Source organism: Megascapheus bottae, chromosome X, assembly GCF_031878675.1.
Source record: "Megascapheus bottae isolate mThoBot1 chromosome X, mThoBot2.hap1, whole genome shotgun sequence".
Classification (NCBI taxonomy): domain Eukaryota; kingdom Metazoa; phylum Chordata; class Mammalia; order Rodentia; family Geomyidae; genus Megascapheus; species Megascapheus bottae.
The window spans coordinates 76,387,239-76,395,503 of NC_143547.1; the positions used below are offsets into that span (position 1 = coordinate 76,387,239).

General features: G+C 37.7%; 1 non-coding gene across 1 annotated transcript; it reads left to right on the plus strand.

The window, feature by feature from the left end:
- The first annotated feature begins 928 nt into the window (after positions 1-928).
- LOC150041368 (U6 spliceosomal RNA) lies at positions 929-1,035 on the plus strand. The gene has a single exon (XR_016533975.1). It is a non-coding gene; the product is annotated as a U6 spliceosomal RNA (small nuclear RNA).
- Positions 1,036-8,265: the final 7,230 nt, after the last annotated feature.

Consider the following 8,265-nt stretch of genomic DNA (forward strand, 5'->3'; position numbering starts at 1 on the left):
TCAGAAGTTGTTTTATTTTGAACTTATCACCAACTTCCTCAGGAACCTTTTGTGAAATGATTCTATTTAGGAGAGCAGTGTCATTGAATTTAAGTGCTGCAGAGTAGAAGAGAATGTATGGGTTGATGCAGTACTCACAGCTCACTATAGAACAATGCCAGATGGCTGTGCATGATCATGATCCAGACACATGGGAGTTTATTCCTGAGAGAACAGCCAGCTTGTTGGATTAGATGAAAGTGCCTATAAAATCTTTTACCCCAAAAAAGAGACTATCTGGTTTCAGTTAAATATCAAATAGAATCCCCTCCCAGATATAGCAGTTGATAGACTTAGTACACAAGCCCTGTAGGACTGGTTTTGTGATGACCAGGATATCCACATGCAAAATGCTTATTATCCAAGTCATCCTACTAGTTGTACTTTATAAGAACATTTGGCATGAGCTTCTCAAATCCTTACTACTGCACACGAGGCAAGTCAGAAGATGTAAGGAATTTGCTTTATCAGATTCTCTAGGGTCTTACAGAGGCTAATAAAATTGTTAAGCTAATTAACAAGAGATGAAGTAAAGGCAAAAGGGAGAGAAAAAACTCATTCTGGGTTGGGAGCATGGCCTAGTAGTAGAATGCTTGCCGAGCATGCACGAAGACCTGGTTTCGATTCCTTGGTACCACATACACAGGAAAAGCAAGAAGTGGTGCCGGGGCTTAGGAGATAGAGCTGTAGTTTTGGGAAAGCTCAAGGACACTGCCCAGACAATGAGTTCAAGCCTTAGGACTGGCAAAAAAAACGTCCTGTATGGATAAAAGTTTTAAAATAATTAGTAAGACTGATTAGGGTAAAAGAAATGTCCTAACACATTGTGGAATTAGATGAATTAAAGAATATGCTTGCTAGTCTCCCAATAATTGAAAGTTCCAAATGAATGCTCGCTTTGGCAGCACATATCTTAAAATTGGAACGATACAGAGAAGATTATCATGGCCCCTGCGCAAGGATGACACGCAAATTTGTGCAGAGCTCCATATTTTTTAAAGATATTTTAACTAATAAACATTTAATCCTAAAAAAAGTTCCAAATGAATTTGTTCCATTTAATCTACTTTACAGAAATACTCAACTATCTCATGGGTACATATATTGAACACAGATGCCTAGCTATATTTGCAATTCATATAAACAAGGATTACTACTTTTTAGTGTTACATGTATCCGATGAACTATTTGTAACATATATGCTTACATGCAATTCATTATTTCAATGAAATGTACATTTTAACAGGGAATCTTGTCTTTTTATTTGCTAAAGTTGGCAGCCTTATTTAAAAGAAAATCTAGTATAATGGAAAGACTTAGAACAAATCATTAAGTGAAGTAAGCCAGACAAAGGAACATAGGCTCTGTGGTTTCCCTCATTTGTCATAATCCGTAGAAACCTTGGCTCTCCTAGCAGAGATTTACAATAGATCAAAACCTAGATACATAAGGCCAAATAGGATGGCGCAAAATGAAAGGACCTCCAGTATAGAAACAAAAGCCATATAATGAGTGATTGTTGTCCTTAATGTACTATGGTATCTCTCATCCCTTTTGCTGTGCCTTGGTTATCTATTGTTACAATATTTCACCTTGTTTCACCTTGTTATCTGATAGGTTATATAAATGAGTATTTGGTTATTTGAAATCAGATAGGGAAGGGGGGAAAACAAGATGAGGGGCGGGATGGGGGGAGGGAAATTGAGACAAAAACATGAGAAAGGGTATCAATGTTTGTGAAGTAATGCACCTTCTGTGAAGTAATGCACCTTCTATCTGGTGAATATAATGTAACCCTTCTATTAATAAAAATTACATGAAAAAATAAAATCTCAAAAAGTTACAAGGTGTATTTTAGCTGAAATTTTAAAACTCAAAGCATAACAGGACCTTAGGGCAATACATAGTTCAATAAAGGAAAGACCAGAGGTTCTTTTGACTTTCGCCTTACTATCTTTGTGGAATGGAGTAAAATTTCATAGATGAATTTGGCAAAGTCTTAAGATTCTTTTCAAGAAGAGTTCTTAACTTATGTTAAATTAATCTGTATCATTGAATGTCTTAGGTTTGACTTAAAGGTGCCTCCACATATTTTAAGTTTGGCTTGAAAATGTATTCCTACATTGTGACCAGCTACCTAACTTGGTGCAGAAATAGATCTAAATCAACTTTCACAATAGGTAACTCTCAGTAAAATCATAAGACAGTGTTGAGCCTAACCAACTGACATCCGTAAGTCACACTGGTTTTCTATTTGGTATAGCTTTTTCTGTGGCTATGCATATAACTTAACTATCTGGTGGAGAGGAACATTCTGAAACATGTTTTCTGAACAGTTGTCCGATTCTAGAATAACAAATAAAGGAAATTAAAATCTGGAAAACTAAGTTTGTTGTAATTTTGTTCTCAATAATGACTTTAATTCAATTCAATTTAGAAAACTATTTGCTCTAGGCCATGAGTAGAATAAATTACTCACACATAAGTTACCACAAGGAAAACAAAATACCTGACTCACCTAGCAGTGAGTCATTATCTTCACTTCCATACAGCATCAGAGAAGAGAAAATGTCACTTTCAAGTACATCTCAGTTTTACAATAAATTTCCCTTTATTTGACTATGTTTTTTGGGGGGGAACAGTGACTTAAGTTTATGAAATCCTAGTTTCTTCTCATAAACTCACAGAATTGAAAAAGCCTTAGTTATTTAAACATTTGTATTTCTGTTTTTATATCTTTTCCCCTATGCTTTTTTTTGCAGGTCCTAGATCGTGAACTCAGCCTAGGCACTGTCCCTGACCCTCTTTATGCTCAAGGTTAGAGCTCTACCTCTCCAGCCACAATGCCACTTCTGGCTTTATGTTGTACTGAGGTGTCTTAGGTTGATAGGCTAACAGCTGGGACTTGCCCGTCTTTGACCACCAGCTGTCCATTTAAGCAAATCAGACCTGAGGGGATGCACCTATTTCCATGGGAGCAGATGGCTGTCACATTAGCATTCACTTTCTGCGTTGACTTTGTAGGCAAACAATATAGATAGCCCATAAAAATAAATCCAAACTGATCAATCCCGCCCATCTTTGATCAAGTCCCAATATAGTCTCAAGTAACCAATCACCCAAAGTTAGAATATTAGCATATATCTGATTAATATTTGTGTGGCTTATTCAAAGCATTCTCTGTAGGAACCGCAGTAGCAAGGGCAATGGCAATGGCCATCACCACGGCCGGGAAAATACCAAACTCTTCTTTACTGATGAGCGGGAAAGCATTCTCCTCCACCTGTACAGACACTGGTATATACTGAGGGGCTCTGACTACAACAGCCAGAGAAAACAGGGAAGCATTCCAACATTAAGAGAACAACATTCACACAAGCCATAGGGAATAGCAGGGCAATGGAAGAGTTAGGAGTCTTCCAGTCCCCTCTTTTTGTTTTAAACTATTGTCCAAAAATGACTCTGGTCCCTTCATTTTAAGGGGGTTATGGGCAAAGATCCATTTTCTGTAACTTCTTCAAGCTGTCTCAGGGACTTTAAAAAGCTTTAGCCTGTTTTCAACTATTCTGCACCCAAGCACAGGCTTTTTAAATCACTACTTAATTCTCTTTCTCAAGTCTGCGTATTTCACCTGTTCTTAAACTGTTTACTCCTGTATCGACAGATTTACCTTTCACACACATTCGCGGTCGTTCTGGTCTGAACCCATTTGGTTCTCTCCTAAAATCTCTTTACACACGTTCGCTCCCTATCATACACCCATTCAGTTCTATGCTAAAATATCCTCGCCCTTACACTGCTCTGGCCAGAAACTCCCTTGAGGTTCCTCCCTACCATGCCTGAAGTGACCTGCGCTTCAGAGGTGATCTGGGAATAATATCTGTTTCACACACACACACATTTGATGGTTTTTCAGTCTTTAAGGAATTTTCTTTGTCTTTCTCCCTGTGTCTCTTTGTCTTTGTCTTCCTGCCTTTTTCCTCTTTCCCTGTGAGCAATTTCAGCCCGCATTTTTCCTTCAGGTTTCCCTGGCCTTTCAGTCCCTCCTTTTTCTCTTCTGGTTTCCCTGGCCTTTCAGTCCCTCTTTTTCTTTTTCTTTCAATACTTCTTTGCATTTTTTTCCTTTCAGGTTTCCCTGGTTTTTCAGTCTTTTTGTGCCTTTCAGGTCTCTCGGGTTTTTCAGTCTTTGAGTTTTTACTTTGACTTTTGCAGGTAGTTACTTCCTTTTCTCCTGTTTACCACCTTTTTCCCTCTTTATCTGTCCCTCTTTCTCCTTGTCATCCTCCCTGTCTTTTTCTTTTTCCCTGTGAGCAACTTCAGCCTACATTTTTCCTTCATGTTTCCCTGGCTCTTCAGTCCCTCCTTTTTCTTTGTTCCTTTCAGGTTTCTCTGGTTTTTCAGTCTTTCCTGCATGTATCCCTCACTTGGCTCAACTCGCAGTTGTGCCCCTTTCGTGCCCCACGTTGGGACCCCATGTCGGGGTCCTTCGTCCCCAGTCCCTCTCAACTAGTAGGAGGGATGTGGAAAAACACATCATGACCAGTCCAAGCTGAGAGAGGAGGGCCCACTGTCCTCCTGCACTCAGCCTGCCTTCTCTGGAGCATGAACAGAGACGCTACGCAGCTTCATCAAGGCAGGAAAAGCTCCCTCTCCAAACCTTCCTCCTACTTATATTGGGTGCGGGAGCCTATCAGCACAACAGGTGGACAGGATAAAGAGGTCCACTTGTTTACCCCTACTACAGGGCTCAGCAGAAAGTTATTAGACATGGTGTAACCCGGCCCCCAACACTGAGGAATCAAACTCAGGGCTTCATGCATGCTAGGCAAGCACTCTACCACTAAACCATATTCCCAGCCCTCCAATATACTTTGAGCAAATTATAAATTCTAAGAACTCTCTCAAAAGTTAGTGTCTTCTTGTTTGCATCATAAAAGATGTTTTTATATCAATGCACTAGTAGGACCTTAGAATCAGTGACCTGAAAGTTATTAAAATTTCTCTTCTCATTCAGTTGCATTTTATTTGGATGGAATTTAATTTTATAAACCGTAAACCATGCTACAGACACTGTGCATAGCTGCCAGTATAAACACATTTTTAATTTGGCTTATCTGGTGAGAGCATGGATGTTGTAATGCTATGGGAATAACAAACTAGGTGAGGTTTCATAAACACAATTTTTAGGGCTCCCTGCCTCTGCATATTCTGTGTGACCTTTGCAAAACTAGTCTGCCCCACTCAATTCTGTCCTGGTTATTCACATGATAATTCTCTGCTCTTTTTTCCTTCCTTCCTTCCTTCCTTCCCTTCCCTTCCCTTCCCTTCCCTTCCCTCCTCTTTCTTTTCTATCTTTGACTTTTTTACACTATTAATTTTCAAAGTCAGGCCTTGTGCTTGCTAGGCAATTTTAACTTGCAGTATACCTAGCACTAACCTGAATCAAGGTCAACCTAATTCAAATCAACTTCATTGGTCTCCCTTCTGAAATTTTTATTTTGGGCTTTGTATATAAATAGGTAGATCACTGCTAGTTGCATATAGATTAAAACTACATAGGATATTGATTAAATGTCTGCATCTTCCTTAATATATGATCTCTTGAAGGATGAGTTTATCTTTGGAGCTTAACAATAAAATTCAAAGCACATATTAAGTCCTTAATATAATTTTGATGAATATATGAATAAATGAATCAGTCAATAGAATCAAAGTCACTTTTCATCACAATGCTTTTCAATCATTTCAAGCCACTGTCTTCACCTAAAATTCGGGGACCTCTTGAGGTACATTAAATTAAATGATAACATTTTGGAAGAGTAGACATGTATCTCAAAAAACATCCTGTAGCTTCAATTGAATAAAAAGCCATAAACTGCCTTGCCTGCTGATATCATTGAGAGCATGTATATATACAGATTTCACATATGAAGTGGGGTGGAGACCTCCTGGCCCTTTTCATGAAATTCCTGTTAGTAATAAAGCTGCTTAACCTTCCCATTAGAATTATTACTATTTGGATACCTCATCATTATAGGAGTAACAATTCACTGCTTTCCTATGGCAGCCTGGTTACAATATATGCAGGGAAACAAAATAAAGCAATAATTGTTTTTTTTTTCATTTCTGATTCTTATCCATAATCAGAATCTTCTCTGGGTACTGAGGAACATGCTATCACATTCCAAAAAGCTGAAGAAAGCTTTTACTGCAATGACTGCTTCAGTAGTCACTAGCTCTAGACAGTGAATGCTACCAGAAGAGGCAATACTGAGGCACAATGAAAGCACAGTGATGAGACAAGCTAAAAAGTTAATGCTAATTGCTGTAAGGTTTCACATTCATTGCCAAAAATGTGGTTTCCCAGATGATTGAAGAGTATATCATTCCATTAAATAATAACCCTCTGCTACTACTGGAAGCTATTCAATGCTCACATTTAATAATAATTTTGTCTTTCTTTTAAAAATTAATTCCCACATATATATGGTGGGAATGATAGGAAGCATTAGCCTTTAGGTATGTATATTCTCTTCAGGGGACCAATACTAGATTTTCTTTGTAAAGGAGTTTTGAAATATTTCTTTTGAAGTATAACATGTGCTGGACATGGAAGAGAAGACCTTGGAGGAATAAGAGTTGAGGAGCATCCCAAATAGTGAATCTGAGTAATCTTTGCTGAAGCTCAAAAAGTATAATACTATGCCGGGGCCAGCCGGCAGCAAACCAGGGTTCGCAGACTGGGGTTCCTGAAATAGGGGGCAAGGACTAGGAAGAAAAAGAAGAGAGACAGACACACCGGGTCCGGGATGTCTGCAGTCCAGGTAAAGACTGCCGAGACTGCCTCGTTTATTTTCCACTCCAGCCTCTTCCCTCCTTGAGACCCCGGGAACTTCCAGGTGTTACATTCATATGGTAGATCTCAGGTCATTTAAACAGAATAAGGCCAGAAAACAATAAGACAATAAAGCCATTGTCTGATGCAAATCAAGGTACAGTTTGATTCCACTCTGGCTCCCAACAATACTATATATTTATTTCTATAGTATTGCATGTGGCATACAGTTCAAAACAAGAAGCAGAAGTTAAAGAAAAACAGAACTGCTTGAAGAACACATGGAATTTCAAAGCACAGGTGCTAATTACTTTGTGTTTGTAAAAGTCTCCATACTAGATAAACTGAGAATCAGAGAGGTGAAATAATTTACTAAGTTTTACACAACAAATATGTCAAATAGCTATAATTCAAGATCTGCATGAAATTAAGAGGATTTTACACGAGGACAATAAGACTTTCTTACACTCAAGGGAAGTAGAAAAATAGTTAATAATAGCTATTCTTATTGATAAACACATTATTATACTGAAGAATAAAATATAGCATACATTTATATTAAAAATGTACAGCATAATAATTATAAACTTTTAGGCTGCTATAATATACATTTTGGTGGTCCATGTTCTTTTGACATTTAATTAAGCCACATTACTTATACAAACTGAAAGTTGTATAACATAATGTAGTATAGGATATCATGACAACTCACAGTAAACAAAGAGAAATGGAATGCTGCTAAATGAAGTGAAAGTTAGTTGGTATCTGTACACAGAACCAGGAGTTTTCTCTTGTTATGGAGAACACGTTTAACTCTTGATACTTACAAGAGTATGAATATGAGAATAAGTACATGAGATCAGGTGTCAGAGAAAACTGAGGTTGAGAGAGATGTTTGCTAAAAATTATACCTTAAAGTTAGATTTAGTCTCCTGATTCCAAGATCTGTGCTTATTCTAGGACTTGATTATCTACCACTGCTGCTCCTATCTGCTAAAATGTCAAAAAGAAATATTCAGTTGCTATATATCTGAACCTGTTTAGTGCATAGTTAGTTGCTTAACTGCTGTACTTTTTCCATTTTTGGAAAAAGCATTTTTCTTACCTTCTGCTCCTGTCAGTACAATGGATGATGACACATTAAAATGTCTGACAGAATATTCCACTGATTGGAAATCAGGCTCTTTCTGAAGAAAAGCTACTTTTTGGAGCAAAGTGGTAAGAAGTTCTCAAGGAAGTGGAAGAAATCATCCATTATTTAAAAAGAACAGATATAACTATTTGCATTTTAGATGTTATATTTGCTTAACAGCAGAAAGAGGAAAGAGGGATGCATACAAAAGGCCATTTTTCTCCATATATTTTTATTGTAATTAATAGAAGGGTTACAT